The 18,082-nt window shown below is 35.2% G+C and overlaps 1 protein-coding gene across 11 annotated transcripts in view; it reads right to left on the bottom strand.

Annotated features, from left to right (window-relative positions):
• PDE1A (phosphodiesterase 1A) overlaps positions 1-18,082 on the bottom strand; it is a 329,201-nt gene that overhangs the window by 148,957 nt on the left and 162,162 nt on the right. The gene's annotated exons all lie outside the window — the stretch shown is intronic.

Below are 18,082 nucleotides of genomic sequence, written 5' to 3'. Positions count from 1 at the left end.
ATTTGTAGAAGAGTTCAGTGAAACAGATAGTTAAAACTGTAATTTTTTTTAATTTTTCTTTTTCTTTTAGGAATGAAATAATAGGGTACCTGGATGGCTCCATCAGTTAATCGGCTCTTGATTTCGGCTCAGGTCACGATCTCACAGTTAGTGAGATTGAGCTCCATGTAGGACTCTGTGATGACAGCACAGAGACAGCTTAGGATTCTCTATCTCCCTTTCTCTCTCTGCCCCTTCCCCACTCTCTCTCTCTCGCTCTCAAAATAAATAAATAAACTTAAAAAGAAAGAAATGATAAATTAGATAAATGGCTTCTCAGAAATCAATGTATAAACAGCTTTAGACCCAGAAATCAAATCAGAGACTACATTTCATGAAAATAATATAATAACTATGTGAGTTAGTAAAATTTTAAACTACATTTAGCTTCCACAAGACGAATTCTAGTCTAATGTCAAAGAGTTTTCAATATTCTGAGTGTTGTATATAATACAGTTAATGTGACATTTTGTAAGGCCAACAAAAAGTTGAGAGTCTTTTCTGATTTATTACAAAATCAAGCAAATATTATTTTAACCTGATGAGTTATAACAAACAAATCTAAAATAAACATTTTTGTAAAGGCCTTCAGATCTGTAAACAAGTTAAAGGACATTCCAAGAAGTTATATATAAGTAGAGGATAGGAAAACATGTTCAATTTCTCTTTTTTTTTGTGACCAGTTAAAAATATTCACTTATTGTCAATGCTGGTTAGTATATCTTATGATTTTATGCAGGAAAAGAAAAGCAAGTCTCACTTTCTCTCCCCATACAAGAAATTATCTATTTCTCTCTTTCATAGAGATTCAGCCACAAAAGTTATAAAAAGAAGTTCACTATTAAGGAAGCAATATCTAAAATAATGAGCATTTTTCTAAGAAGGAAGATAGGACAATTAGGAAGCTGAATGCAGGCTGTAGCCAGGCCAAAAAAAAAAAAAGAAAGAAAAGAAAGAAAAGAACTTTTGAAAACATTTCTACCCCTGTCCTAATGTTAGTAGTTGAAGCTAAAAATTTCTTCCAGATCTGTGGAAGGAAGAGGGAATTCTTTGGAAGATTTAAGTGGCTGTCAGAGAAGCACAAGAAAAATACATCTCCAATGTGAGCACTGTTTACAGAGTACTTGCCTGGAAGGTAGGTCCAACTGTCATTAGTGAACAGGGCCAGGAAACCCTGATTGACCACAAGGAGGATGGATGGTATTGCAAGTAGCAATTCAGGAGCTCTTAGAGCAACCATCTGAGCCACCCTATTTCTTCCAGAAGTGAGAGGCTATACCAATTTCTAAGGGCTTCTCCATCCTACTACTAGAGTAGGCCAACGTGTAGTCCTACCATTCTGTGCACAGCTACAGGGTCTGGCATTGCAGTGATGCTCTGCACAGTTCTAAAGCAGCAATTTTTTTCACATGCAGCATAGCATTTTCTTAGGGGGCCAAAGGGTCAATCAGAACCTGACCATAGCCAGGAGAGAAGACATCCTTGTTTTGGGACATTGTAGGAGAGTGGAAGAAAGAGCAGTAAGTATTAGTGGTGCTATTAAATTTTACCATCCATTTTCTAGGCTATTTCCTGAAAAGTATACTCATAAGAAGATTATATACTTCATTTCATACGAACCTCATGATATCATTGTGGAGGAAATAGGATAAGAAATATTATTTCAGTTTTGCTGAGGAGGAAACAACACAAAAAGTTCTATGTCTCAGTGGTCAAGGGACAGGGAGCAGAACTTTTCCAACCATTCTCTCACCAGAACTTTGACCCCTTCACATTAAACTGCATAATTCCCATCTGGGATGTGCATAAGCGATACTCAATGTATACAATTTTAGTCATATTTTCAAGTTACAATTATCCTAAATATGAAAATGATATGCATACAATAATTTTAATGCCTAAATTTAGGGGATTTCAATACAAAGCAACTTTCTTGTCATAACTATATGTATGTGAGAAAATTAAAAATAGATGGAAATCAGAAGATTCCTATGTAATGTTAAAAAAAATAGATTTTCTATCCAATTTCCAAGCATTTTAGACTTTCTAATGCTAAACATATTCACTTCAGAGGTCAGATTTATTACCGCCATTATTTTTTGCTTAAGTTGTATGTTTTGTCTCAAATCTACAAAGAAACAAAATCATTGTCTGTGGGTACCTGTTGCGGTAAGTGTGCTCACTCCACACCTATACTCTTCTGTGATATTTCTTGGTTCCTGTCTTTTTTATTTTTTATTTTTTCCCAGCATGGGTGATTTGCTTTCCCCCTCCTCTATGTACTGTATGGTTGACTGCCCTCAAGGCAAAACCAAGTCAGCTGAGATTAGTCACTCAGAAAAAAATCAGTGGTTGTCTTGGGCAATAGATTCAGCAAACATTTAAGTGTTTGTTATGTGCCAGTTGCTTTCACTGAGGTTATCACAACAAACTGAGGTAGGTATTATTACCCCTGCAACTCTCAAAGTTTTAAGGACTTGCTCAAGGTCATGGAAGTAGTTATTGCTGAAATTCAAGCCAAACTTTGGACTTTGAATTCATTGCTCCTTTTCCTATGCCACCAGCACATCCTGGCTAAAATCTCAGGGTGTGAATGAACATTTGATAACTCAACAGGAGCAAAAAGTGTAATAAATGAAGTTCATGCTGCACAATTAGAAATAGGAAGATATAAATCTTGAGTATGATAGTAATTGGCAAATCTAGACTCTTCAACTAGTAATTCATTTAGTGATACATAGATATTGTGCTCACCTATAGCACCAAATGTGACTGGAAAGTATATGTGTGCACTTATAATATATACAAAAAACTAACCAAAAATGGATCAGAGATCTAATAGAAGAGCTAAAACTATGAAACTCTTAAAAGAAAACAAATAAAATCTTCATGACATTGGATTCAGCAATAATTTCTTAAATGTTGTACCAAAAGTATAGGCAACAAAGAAAAATATAGGAAAAGCTGACTTGATCAGAATTAAAAATTTGTGGGGCGCCTGGGTGGCTCAGTCGGTTAAACTTTGGACTTTGGCTTAGGTCATGATCTCACAGTTCCTGGGATTGAGCCCTGCACTCAGCTCTGTGCTGACAGCTCAGAGCCTGGAGCCTGCTTCAGATTCTGTATCTCCCTCTCTCTCTGCCCCTGCCCTGCTGTTGCTCTGTCTCTCTCTTTCAATAATAAACGTGAAAATTTTTTTTAAATAAAAAGAATTAAAAATTTTGTATATTGAAGGACTCTATCAACAGTGAAAATGCAACTCACAAAATGGGAGAAAATATTTGCAAATCATATATCTGACAATGGATTTATATCCAGAACATATACATAAAAAGAAACTTCTGTAACTCCATAATAACAACAAAAAGCCCAAACAATCCAATTTAAAAATTGGCAAAGGTCTTGAATACACAACTCTCCAAAGAAGATATATACAAATGGCCAGTAGCATATGAAAAGATACTCAACATCACTAATCTTTAGGAAAATGCAAATCGAAACCACAATGAGGGACACCTGGGTGGCTCAACTGGTTAAGCGACTGACTCTTGATCTCACATGGTGGGATAGAGCCCTGCCTCAGCTCCCCACTGGGCTTGGAGTCTGTTTGGGATTCTCTCTCTCTCCCTCTCTCTCTCTCATTCTCTCTGTCTGTGTCTCTGTCTGTCTTTGTCTCTCAAAAAAAACGAAAACAAAAACAAAACACAATGTGATATCAATAGACACTCTTTAAGATGATTAGTATAAAACAAACAGAAAATAACTGTTGGCAAGAATGTGGAGACATTAGAACCCTTGTGCTTGCTGATGAGAATGTAAAATGTGTAGTCACTAGGGTAGACAGTATGGTAATGCCTCAAAAAAATTATACATAGAATTACCATATAACCCAGCAATTCCACTTCACGTATATACCCAAAAGGATTGAAGGCAGAAGCTCAAGCAAATATTTGTACACCAATGTTTATAGAATCATTATTTGCAAGAGCCAAAAGGTAGAAACAATCCAAATATCCATTGATGAGTGAATGGATAAACAAAATGTGACACATGAATACAATGGAATATTATTTACCTTTAAAAGAAAAGAAATTCCAGTACATGATACAACATGAATGAACTTTGAAAATGTTATGCTAAGTGATATCAACTAAATACAGATAAATACTATATTATTCCACTTACATGAGACACCTAGAATAGTCAAATTTATAGAAACACAAAGTAAAATAGTAGTTTCCATGGAATAAGGAGTTGTTGGTCAATGGGTACAGGACTTCAGTTTGAGAAGATAAAAACAATTTCTGGAATGGAATAGTGTGATGGTTGCATAACAATGTGAATGCAAGTAATGCTGTGACACTGTGCACTTAAAAATGGTTAACATGGTAAATTTTATGTCATGTGTATTTTACCACAATTAAAAAAATAATAATAATATCCCTGCAGTTACATGAGAAAGGTGAATGAGCATTCCTTTAAAAAAAAAGTAAACATGTAGATTGGGGTCAGAGATTAGAGGAAGGCATGCAACATTACCTTTCTCTGAATATTGAAAATTCAGTTTTTCCATTTATTCAACACTGAAAAGCATGTTAAGGTTCTCATCCACTTATTCATTCATAAGGTAAGTCAAGTCATGGTTTCTGTGCTCAAAAAGCTCACAGGATATTTTGCATAAACATTATATCACACACAAACCTGTGGTGCTCAGTCAGTTTTTCATCTCTTATTCATTTAACAGATAATTATTGAATGTTTAGTACACGGCAGGAATCAGTCTGGGCTCTGGGGACACTATGTTGTGTTAAAGTTCCAGTAGTAGTAGAGCTGACATTTCTTTGAGGGGAGACAGGCAATAAACAAATTAATAAATATGTGATATTGGGTAGTGATCAATTCTGGGGGAAAATAAAGCAGTGTAAGGGGTAGAGAGAGTGACTGGGTCAGTAGTAGCAGAGTGAGGGATATTTTAGAAAGTGGCTAAGGACCCTCCTGCAAAAAAAAAAAAAAAAAAAAAAAAAAGTGATAAAGTGATGTTGTGGCAGAGAACTGAATGAAAGGAAAAGTAAACAATGCTGATTTATGCAGGAGAAGCATTCCAGGCAGAGGAAAATTGAATTTCAGAAGCCCTGAGATAATGACATGCTTTGGTGTCCAAAAAAGTGTATGTGGGTCAGTATAAATTGTGTAGAGGTTTTTTTAAAGAAATAATCCAAGTTTTAAAGGTAGGGAGATGAGAAAGAATCAACAAAGGTCATTCAGATGCAGTGTTCAATGAGATCAGGACGAACCAAGTGAAGAAATTACCTCAAGATCACTCAGTTAATCTCAAATGCTGCTGATAGTTCCCATAAGCCGACTGAAATAGGACTATTGGGTTATAGCAACATGAGGTCACTGAAGACTGACAAGAACTGTTGTAGTGGGGATGTGGGGGGAAAACCTGATTTAAATGAACTTAAGAAATGTGGAAGAAGAGGAAATAGAGAAAGCACATACAGATAACACATTAGGATTTTGCTCTAAATGATAACAAAGACTGGGGAGAACACTGGACAGAAATGTGGGTTAAGCAAGGTTTTTTTCTAAATGAAAAAAAAGTCATGTTGAAAGCACTAATCCAATAGGACAAATTGATGTGGTGGAGAAAGGAAGCAAGGGCTAAAGTCTTTGAGAAGGTACGAAAGAATGTGATTTAGTGTTTAAGTAGAAGTGATGGGTGTAACAGGTGGGCTTATCCACAGCTACAGGAGTGAAGGCAGAATATGTAAACATGGGTACAGTTGGTGTGTAAATGTACCACAAATGTTATACATTTTCTTCTGATTTCTTTATTTTCTCAGTGAAACAGAAAACAAAGTCAGAAAGACTCCATCTGAGAGTGAGGGGGCAGGTGATATGAGATGAGAGACTAAGGTGTGAAATTGTTTCCAGGAGAGTATTTGAGCCTAAAGCAGTAAGGAAGCAGTATGGTTGAATACAGCATTAAGGGATTATTTGAGGTTTGTGGTCATGAATTTAAACAGAATATTAAGCATGGCTGTGTTCTTATTCAGCTACATTGCCCAAGTGGCGGTGCAAATAGTTTGGAGTTGAATTTAACAATGTTGGGGTTTTGCCAGAAGAATGTAATGGAAACAAGGACATTGAGAGTGTAAGGAAGGTCATTAATGCACAACGGATCATTAAATATGAGCTGTGTAGGGAGAGAAATAAGGACACAGTTCAGGGACAAGGGCATAGTAAAAAGGTGGTAGGATTAATGGATAGTAGGTTCCATTTGGATAAAGAATTTTTGGAGTTGGGACACTACAGGGAATAAACTGGAAAGAGAGGAGGCAGTAGTTAGAGACTGAAATGCTAGAAACTGAGATTGTCGAAGAGATACCATTATTAGGCCTAGACTAGGAATAGGTGATTGAGAGAGTGGGGAGAATAGAAGGGGATCAAGAAACTGAGATTCCAGAATTCTTTGTTGGAATCACTGTGAAATACGATTGTAGTGACAGCCAGATGATAAACTCTTCAAGGACAGGGAGTGAGGTTCTCTGCATTATTTAGAATCAAAGTAACATTGAAGAACTGTGTTATAAAACATCTCATCTTCCATAGCAAGAGTTTTTAAACTGGGGTCCATGGAAAGTATTGCAGAGTTTGCAGAATCCTCTGAAATTGTAAGCAATTTCTTCTCTTTGGGTAAATACATGATTTTTCTAAGAAGAGAAACTATGGAAACCATAGTTTCCATCCAGTTCTCAAAATGGTCTAATATCACAAAACATAAAAATTACTACTGAGACATTGAAAAACTATCCATAGTAAAAATAACATAATAATTTGAATATAACCCATTCCTAGAGCTGCCTTTACCATGAGGCATAGAAAACTACTGTTTACAGGGTTGGACAATTTAGGTTGCCAAGCGATTGTACTCTATCCCCACTCATTCCACACCAGCCATAGTGGTCTCTTAGGTATTCCTTGAATCTCCCCAAATCTTTGCACACTTGTAAGCTGTTGCACTCACTGTTCATCTGTATGAAACATTTTCTCACCATATAGTCATAAAATTAAGCCCCTTACTGCTTTAGATTTCCCCTATAATATCTCCTCATCACCTAGGGCCTCGTACTTCCCATCTACGACAGCATCACCGCCCCTCTAGAGGCCACCCTACCTTTTTATTCCAATTCAGTTTTCTTCATACCACTTACATCCACCAGCCATATTTTTCTATTCATTCATTTGCATGTTTATTATTTATTTTAGACAAACTCTCTCCAATGCAAGTGCCATGGGAGCAGGAATTTTGCCTGTTTTGCTTAGTAGCAACTGATATTGTATTCCTAGCACTTAAAATGGTGTCTGACATATAGTAATCACTTAATAAATATGAGTTGTTGAAAGAATCTCAAATTATCACCAATTATTTCTTGGGTAACAGCACTGAAGAAATCATTAGAAAGCAAATGTTTGCAGAAAGGCTATTGGCCTATTTTTTTCCCATGTCTTGTTTTATCACCCCTCCCCTTCTCCATCTCTCCCTGCTCTTCCTCTGATCCCTAAATGTTAAGTAGAAGCACACTTAGATGTCCCCTATCCACAAGCCCATCTCTTAGCCTTCTTTCCCTGGGGCTGCAGCCTCTTCGCAGCAAACTGAGAGGACATTCGTTCTCTGTGTGCCTCCCTCCTTCTCTCCCTTCTCAGAATGTGTTGCAACCTCACTTCTACTGCAGCTCTAGGAAGACATCCCTCAAAAGGTCAATGACGACTTCATTGCCAAACAAAATGAGGACATGGCTAGTCCTCAAAATATAAAAAGTTAAGTTTGGCCTTGTTGGCCAGTTTCTTAACTCCTGTAACATCACTCTCTCAGTGCTACTCTAACCCTAACTTATTCCATACTCTTCTTTTCATCCCTCAGTATCCAAGTCAGATGGCCCCTTCCCGTGCCCCACAGGGTCCTGCCTTTGGTAATCTCACTCAGCACTCTTCCTGGAGGTCCCATTTACTCTCGGAGCTTCCCTGGGTACTGCATATAGCTGGTCTCCAGACTTTGTGTTCTACTCTGCCTTTGAATTCTAGTCACGTTTTTACCTGCTTGCTTAACATTGCTACTAAGAAGACTGTGAATTCTTTGTAGCTTATCTATTTATCTTATAACCTCACTTCCCTCCTTTACAGATGAGCAAATGGAGGTACAGAGAGGCTTAGTAATTTAGCTGAGATCACACAGTTATGGAGCAGCTAATTAGAAGCATCACAGTTCAGGATTTGATTCTTGGGACTAGGTAAGTTACTTAATGGTTCTGTGCCTTGTTCTCTCGTTTACAAAAGGGGATAAAAAAATTAGTGCCTATATCACAAGTTGGCTGTGAGAATTAAAATGAAATAAAAGTATAAAGTACTTAGAAGAGTATCTGGTACATAGTAAATAATGAGTACACATTAGGTGTTCTTTTTCCTACCTGGCACCTGAATCAGTTCCCTCTGCATTATATGCTATAGTGTAAGGAGCAAGACCTCCAAAGCAGGGAAAGATATAAAGATTATGAACCTCTACATAGAAAAATCCAAAAGAAAAAGATATAGTAGAACATTAAATGGAAAGAAAAAAAATCTACATGTTAAGAGTTTCACAGTTAATTTCACTTAAAGAGTATTTGAAGTATATTTAGTTCATCACATCGTAACACTGAACTACATTAGATTTACCATCTAAATGGAAGAGAGTACATGGAATCTTTGACAGACTAATGAATAATTCTGTCATTTTCAAAGTCATAAAATTATTAATTACTTGAAGATTTTGGTAAGTAACCTGTCATGTTATCTCAACTGTAAAAACTAGCCTTTAGAGCCTAGAAATCAGATTTCACGAATGTTTCCACTTTTTAAAACAAGACAACAGGCTCAGAATAGAGTCCCTTATGCTAATCCCCAAACTGGGACTTAATTACAATTTCTGCCTCTCCCAGAAATGGAATCTTAAACCAGTCAATCAGGAATCATCTGATCAACACTCATGAGATTGTCTGATAGACCCCCACCATCCCTTAAGAGAAAGTGACTTTGCCACAGCTAATCTGCTTTTTGCTGGTATAACTTCCTTTGGAATTTAAGAGGTAAAGTAGAGCACAAAGTCTGGAGACCAACCACATCCAGCACCCAGGGAAGCCCTGAGAGTAAAGAGACCTTTAGAAAGAATGCACTGAGTGAAACTACCAAGGGCAAGACCCTATTGGGTAGGGCAAAAGTCCTTACAACTTAGGTACTGAGGGATGAAAAGCAGAGTGTGGGGAGAGAGTGATGCTAGAAGAGCCAAGAAACAGAAACAAACAGAAGCTCATCAAAAATGAGCTCCTGATTTTCTTTCCCCAAATGTGGTCAATATGTTTTCATTCCTAATCTTAAAGGGCCACTTATTCTAATAATTATCATAGGATAGGGTTTTGTTAAACTGGACTGACTAAATGCATTGTTGCTGCCTTTTGGACAAAAAGTAGGATGATCCATTTCAATATGCTAAAGATACGTATCGCTTTTATTTTCCTCAAAGAAAATAAAGTGTAATAGCCCACTATCACTGGTAATGTCTATGGTAAAATATCAGACACTCACCAAAGCCTTCCTCAACAATTTTGGTCCTCAAAGAGTTATGTGCCATTTGAAGTTCTAGAGCCTTTATGTCTGTATCATATTTGAGTCTTAGTAATAATATCTGTCCTACTGGATCCCCCATTTTATTATGTCCTTCAACAGTACCTACACAAAGTCAGCACAATTTGGACTGATTGAAGTATTCTAACACCATCATTTTAAAAGAAAGACTGCAGATAGGAGATAGTCATTCAAAGAGATGATATCTGGATCTATTTAGTGTATTTTCTTTCTCTCTTGAATGGGACAAGGGTAGAAGTAAGGCTGCTGGAGCCGGAAACACCTGCTCTTGAACTCTGACTCTACCACCCAGTGTTTGATGCAAGGGTATTTGCGCCTCTCAAGGCATCAGTTTCCTCATCTGCAATATAGGGATAGTATAGCTTAGCTCATAAAGAATCAAGGAAATGAGCATGAAAAAGGTTTTCAATTAATGTTAGTTCACTTGAGCTAATATAGGAGTTCCTTTCTGGTATAAGTACCTATGCAATCAAAACCACTTGACTCATCACAGAAGTCCCTGTCACCAATCCTACCTTTCTGCTTAGTGCATAGGATTATTAGTAACCAGGAGGCAAGGGTCTGAGGACAGGCAGGTAAGTCATCTGTTTTTCCTTGCATGACTGCACCAATGGCAGTAAACAACATTTCAGTGGTAGCTACACTGCACTGATTATTTTTTAAGTGTATTTATTTTGAGGGGGGGGGGGGGGGGAGAGAGAGAGTATGTGTGTGTGCACAGGTGCACAAGCAGGGGAGAGAGAGAGAGAGAGAAAGGGAATCCCAAGCAGGTTCTGTGTTGTCAGTGCAGAGCCCAACGTGGAGCCTGATCTCAGGAACCATGAGATCATGACCTGAGCCAAAACCAAGAGTCAGATGCTTAACTGACTGAGTCACCCAGGTGCCCCAGACTACATTTAATACACTGAAACTCTTCACCTTGTTTTCACTTGATACTTATTAGTATCCTGCTGAAGAACATAAATTTTAAACTCTTCCTCATGGATTTGTGCCAAAAATTGTTCTCCATACATCTATGAAAGAATAATTTTGTTCTAACCTTAAAGGCATATTTCCTTTTATTTGAAACATTGTGCAAAAGAAACTTTTATAGGGTGTATAAATGAGGCCTTCTTTGGTAAAACTAAAGGAGACACAAGATACAGCCTTTTCCACTTGCCTAATAGATTGTGAAATCTTTCAATGTAATTTGTATTTGCCAAAGATGCATTTGTCTTACCATGCTTCATCTTATATTACCTTTTTATTTCTCAAGTCACCTGAGGAAATATTTGGTATAAACTAGATGTTTGTATCTATAAAATACCCTTGCATTTCCATTTCATAAATGAAAACATGGCAATAAAAAAATCTAGTCCTTAAAAAACACTTTTAAAAGAGCTATCAAATTCAAACACAATCTAGAGTCATTAAAATTAAATTTAATTTGAATAAGATGTTTTCATTAATAATATGCAATCTTGAATAATCATTAGAATTTAGTTTTTTTGAGAGGTGACTATATCCAATTTTCTGGGTCAAAATGCTCACATAAAAATACCTCCAAGTTCTATAAGCTCTGTTCAGCCTAGGAGAACCTTGTGCATTTCTAAATCTTAAACAATTGGAAATTAGAAGGCAAGGGCCGACCCTCTTTCAGGAAAAAGTAAATATTCTACTTCTATCTATGACAAAGTTTCCCCAAAACAGTTGAATCATAATCCCTTGTAGAACTTTTTAAAAATGTTAACATTCTATGAGATTTTGACTGAGCCGGTCTACTTCATGTGGATTTCATAATACATTTCACAATGCAACTATGCCTATGTTTTATGAAAGAAAGAAAAGTGTTTCATTTTCTAAAGTCCTAAACTCGATTTACTTGAGGAAGAAAGGGTGATAACCATACATTCCTTATCCTACTTCATTGTAGAAGTATAAACCTGCCACCAAGTGACCCTGATAAAACAAGCTTCTACTTCATAGTTTGGAGAAAGATCACTGAGATTATGCCATAAAATGCAACTTTTATTGAAGAACAATTTATGGGGACTGTTGAATTATAATAAGGCCAAGGTAAACAGCAATATGAAATATGCGCAGTCTGTAGGATTTATAGAATTGTGAAAAGAAGCTTCAAAATAAGCAAAAGGATGCTCTTAAGGTCATTCTTAAAATATGCAACTTGTATTTCCACTTGCTTTCAGGCAAATTACATCAAATTTAAATGTTATTCTTCAGAAAGTCTGTCCAATAAAATGCTCCACCATAATTTCTGCATTGCTAATGTCTGTTTCAACAATGAAGACTAGCTTGCTGTCAAAACTTTTAGAGAGGCTCCAAGTGGAATGAATTCTGATGAGCAAAATTTATGAAACCTATGTTGGCTCCCCATGCCCCCTTTTTCTTTTGACCATAATCTAAGCCAAAAGCACCTTGTTTTATAAAACTCACTTCATAAAATACCTCTTGTGAAACAGAAAATACATGGAAACTTTGAAATTAGAAACAGAATACAAAAATAGTAAAACAAAGAAAACAAGCAACCCCTTAACTAGATCTAACATCTTTAGACTTTTAAACAGGAAGTTTACCCTGAAAATTGCATGGTTATGTTATATATCATTAAAATAGCCCGACTGTCAGGGACAATAGCTAGCCTTTCTATGGCCCTGATGTTAAAACAGGAGGAACTTAACTAAAATCTAGATATTGAAAATAACTTATTGATGATGAATACTTTCACATATGATTAATTGCAGAAAATTGTTTTCTTGTTTGTTTCTTTACTTCTACCTTAGATATCTTCTGGAATTGCATAAAGATTATATTTCCTTGAAGCAGCAATAACATGGCAGAAAGTAGACTTTTCCTTAAGAAAAAGGACATAAAGGACTCGTGTTCTTCAGGAGTTTTTTTGGGTAAGAAACACAGGAGAAAATAATTTTTTAATTAAATTTTTTTTAAATTTTTTTTTACGTTTATTTATTTTTGAGACAGAGAGAGACAGAGCATGAATGGGGGAGGGGCAGAGAGAGAGGGAGACACAGAATCGGAAGCAGGCTCCAGGCCCCGAGCCATCAGCCCAGAGCCCGACGCGGGGCTCGAACTCACGGACCGTGAGATCGTGACCTGAGCTGAAGTCGGATGCCCAACCGACTGAGCCACCCAGGTGCCCCTAATTAAATTTTTAAAAGACAAATTTTATTTCTATTAACACCCTAAAATCCCATCGTCAAATGCGTAAAAGTTACCATAAAAGGTTAACAACGATCCAAGATGAGTTCGGTAACTCACTTTTCAACCAGGGCAGGATCATCCCCTAGCACCTGGCATACAAATTATTACATTTTTAAAATGTAATTATATATTATCTAATGAAACTATATCCCTATTTTATGGAATCTAATTCAAATTTCTAGCTGTATAAGATATAGAAATATTTGTGGCTGTAACTCTTGCATATGTCTATCTTTTAATGACATCTTTGTAGATGTCCTCATTTCTATTTATCAACGTGCAGTCATGGTGCACCTCTGTGAGAACTCTACAGTCTACCTTCTAGCTCCCCTCCCTGGAGATTCACCACTCCAGAAACTCCATCGTGACCTAGTCAGATAATTTAATATATGAGTATGAGATGTAGCTTTATCTTAGCCATTATCTAAACATAGCATAGATCCTTACTTATAAAATCTCCTTTGTAATAACTTAATGAGCAACTATTAGGAAGAAAGTTGTTCTTATTTTAGTGTTTGTGTTCGTATGGGACATTTTCTTTGAAGAAACTCCAAATGTGGTATATATTTTTTCCTTTAGTTATATACATTAGCAGAATTTGCTCACATTTGGTGATGGGAATTTGGTGTTTAATGTTAATTTTATAACTGTTCAATAAGCTTTTATGATTTGGCTGATAACATTTCATTCTTTCTTATTACACCTGGACCAAATTTGGTAGCCAAAGCAGAAACTTTTTTCAAAGATCCAGCAGTAGAAAATATCACTTAAACACCAAGTGGATTTATATTGTTTCAATTTAAAATATATGGTAATCATCATTGAAATGGAACTATATGAAATAACTTAGTATGGAACACTCTTGCATTAGTATAAAATCAATAGACTTTAATGCTTATAACTAGACACTCCAGTGTGTTATACTGAGGAGAAATTAAATAGAAAAATAAGACACTTTCTTTGTTCTTTAAAATCTTATACAGGATAAGGTGAGTATATATTACACATATGTGTACATATATGTATATGTTTGTGTATATACACACATGCAAATTGCATATTAAGAGTGAATGCAAGTATATTTTTTTTTTAATTTTTTTTTTCAGCGTTTTTTATTTATTTTTGGGACAGAGAGAGACAGAGCATGAACGGGGGAGGGGCAGAGAGAGAGGGAGACACAGAATCGGAAACAGGCTCCAGGCTCTGAGCCATCAGCCCAGAGCCTGACGCGGGGCTCGAACTCACGGACCGCGAGATCGTGACCTGGCTGAAGTCGGACGCTTAACCGACTGCGCCACCCAGGCGCCCCTGCAAGTATATTTTTAATAATTAGGCTATGTGGCTGACACACTGTTTTCTACACAAATAAACCCCAAATCCTCATTGGCTGATCACCTGAATGTTCCGTGTGAATCAGTTCCTCTACTTAGAGTGTGCATAAATCAATATACAATGTCATTGCCTGCAAGGATAGTCAACTCAGGTATAGTCACAGTTCAAGCAGTTTTATCTTGGTACTTCGGTGGTCGTTTAACAATAAAATGGTAGCTCCAACTCCTGCCCATTCATTACAAATAAGAGTTAATGCTTATCCTACTTATTCCCAGGCCAATTTCCAGTCCTGACTGATATAAAAATTTTACACAAATTTTAATCTCTCTCAGTTTTAATTTTTAGCCTTGCATCTAATACAATCCAATTGTTATAAAAACCCTGATCTCCTTGGCACCCAGATCGATAATGAACTATCATGTAGCCAATGAACACTTAGTGTTATATTTTATCTTTCAATAATAGTTTGCAAATATATTTTGATTTTGAATTATCAAGTTGACCTTTAGCCTCAGGGACCAGGACTCAAACATTTGGGTTTCTATTTTCTATAGCAGCTATTAGAATTCCCTACATATTAAAGACATTATGTTTTTGAATGCATGATCACATGTTGAGTGAATGGAAAGACTGTAAGGGAAGGAATTCAGAAATGGGCTATGAAACTGCTGGTGAAGCAGTGAGAGCAGGACAGAAAGCTCTCCTGGACGTAATATTTTGCTGTATACAATAAAGAGAATACAAACATTACAATAGAGGGAAAAGTCCTCTGTATACTTAAAATATTCTCTTTAGTATATTAGTGAGTAGAGATATAACTGTGAATATAATAATGGCTGTTCATCACTTCTGCTTTCTATAATGGAGGACTAGGTAATTGAGAATTATCTGTTTCCGAAGAAAATTTTAAACTCCTTTAAAAAAATCAATATAGATTCAATAAGATAGTAAAAAATACATATAATATCAATATCTGGGAGATGATGGGAATCAGAGATGTGGGCTCATTTTCATAAAATACTACTTTTACTACAGGGGTCAATATGAAAAAAGTATAAGAAGCTGAACTTTACATGTGTAAGGACACAAACTGTAGTTTGAAATTAGGGTCTGTTATGGCTGGGGTCCTGGTAAATCACTATGATTACCTTTACCAACTTTCTGCTGGAATTCTGAAGGGCTTCATTCTAGGAGTAACAATAACTGAATTGTACCCAGCTTTGAGTTATCTAGGTGGCTTAGATAACTGTAAACTATAAACTGATTTAAGACAATTGTTAGAAATTCAGAAGCTTGGCAAATACAATCTAAAATACTTTTTTGAAGGAAAAGAAAATAAACCTAAGTCTCAAATTCTTTCCAAATTAAATTTTTCAAATTTGATTCTTAGCAGATAATTCAATCAATACACAAGGAGACAAGACGCCATGAGTGAAAACTAGTATAATAAACAACAAAAACAGAGCTACAGAGACTCCAGATACTGGAATTAGCAAACACACAGTAAAAAACAACCAAGTAGATAAATACCAAATTGAAAATAGCATCAAGAAGCTATATTATATGACATAAGATTTTGTAAACTATCAAGTGGAAATTCTACAACTGAAAAAATACAATATTTATAATTAAGAAATCAATAGATTGGCTTAACAGCAGAATGGATGCTATCAAAGAGAGAATGAGTAAATTAGAAGTTAAATCAAAATATTGTCCAGAATGAAGTAGAGAGAGACAAAAAGAGAAAAAAAGAGAGGTGGCATAGAGAACACAGTGCGAATATCTAACATATTATGTTTAGAGTACAAGAAGGAGAAAAGGGAGAAAGAGAATGGGGTTAAGGGTCATATTTGGGGAGATTACGTCATGAATTAGAGAACTGACGAAGGTCAAAGATGCAGGAAGAATGAAGAATATCATAGTAGTAGATTTATGGATAAACCTACATAAATAGTAACTATATAAATAGTAATAATATCTTGTATTATTTATAATATGTAGAATTAAAATATATTTAAAAACAAATTAAAAGGAGAATAAATGGAGTTCAAGAAGTCTAATGCCTTGCATTTCTCAGAAGGCCAGAAGTATACATTAATATCAGATTTTAATAAGTCAGGCATAAATGTTATAATTTCGAAAGAGTCACCAAGAAGACTGGAAAGGGAATGTGTATCTTTCAAACAAATACAAGGATTGAAAAAATAAAATGACAAAAAGTACTCCGTTTAAAAGATGAATTAAAGGAAATGTAACAGGTAAAACCAAAAAAGGTGAATTCTAGGTTGGCTAATTTAAACCAAAAATTATTATTATATTAATAATTATGTTAAATTTAAACAGATTGAGTAGACTAAAAATTAAACTTTCTTAAAAGAGAAGCATATAAAATATAAGTAAACAGAAATATTAAAAATAAAACAATAGAAAACTACCATGCAAATATTAACCAAGAAAAAACTGGGTATCACGATATTAATATCGGACAAAATAAATTTAAAAGCAAAAATTATTGCTAGAGACATGGAGAAACACTACATAAATGTAGAAAATTCAATTCAGAAATACAGCAATTCAAAAAATTGCTCTTAATAGTATAACCTGAATATGTATAAAACAAAGTGACAGAGCTATAAGCAGAAATAGACAAATCTACAATCATAGTGGGCTCATTTAGTAGAGCTTTCTTAGTAATTGAGAAAAGGTAGAAAATAAAAAGTAAATTCATTGAAGATTTGAACAAATCTGTTAACAAATTTGACCCAATGGATATAGATCCTGCACTAAGCTGCATCCAATACTGTAAATAACAACTATGGAATACACATTATTTTCAAGTTTATGGGAAGCATTTATGAAGTTGACAAAATATTGAGTCAAATCCCAAAAATTTCAAAGCAAATCTCAAAAAATTTCAAAGACTTTAAAACGTAGAGGCTGTTCACTATTCACAATGCAATTCTGATAAACATCAACTAGAAAATCCCCCATATGCTTGGAAATTAAGAACTACATTTGTGATTAATCCATGAATCAAAGAAGATATTATACAAGATATTTTTGAGCTGAAAGATAAATGAAAATACAACATATCAAAACATTAGATGCAGATAAAACAAAATATAGGAAAATGCATAGCATGAAATGTAGATATTAGGATTGAAGGAAGGTTAACAATTAATGAGATAACATCTATTAAAAGAAATTAGAAAAAAAACAGCAAAGCAACTATTGTTTTTTTCATATGGCTTGTGGTTTGAAAGTGAAAATTTTTAATAAACATTTTTAAATGATCATAGCATGAGAAACAGAATTAGAAAATATATCCTGGTTTATACATTAATATATTTAGTGCCTGTTGTACAAGCATATGGCATTAATTTGGTAAGTTTTTTATTGGATGGATACACAACACTGTATTTTAATCAACCACTTATGGCATGTCTATATTTTTTAAATATGAAAGAGTTCTGAAGGTGTTCAGTATAACAACATAAGCAGTAGGACCTAACTATATGATCTTTTGACTTTTATCCTTTCAGAAACTGTAGTGCACATGTTTCTTCTAAGATTAAGAAAAAAAATGGAAAATTGTCTTTACAATTGCCCCAATCTTTAAAAATTCTTACTCTTGAAAATTTTTGCAGCCTAATTGACAGGCTGGGATTTTACATGGATTTATATCTTCAGACTATTGAAGTGTTTTTGTAATATACTTATCAAAACCATCATGATTAAATTGAGTTTCAGAGTGGGAGAATTAGTATATTACCACATATGACTTCTCATTTTTAGGAATTAAACTATT

The sequence above is a fragment of the Panthera uncia genome, assembly GCF_023721935.1.
Source record: "Panthera uncia isolate 11264 chromosome C1 unlocalized genomic scaffold, Puncia_PCG_1.0 HiC_scaffold_3, whole genome shotgun sequence".
NCBI classification, from domain to species: Eukaryota; Metazoa; Chordata; class Mammalia; order Carnivora; family Felidae; genus Panthera; species Panthera uncia.
Note: the sequence above shows the minus strand (reverse complement) of the source record. Positions and strands in the feature narration are given on the sequence as shown.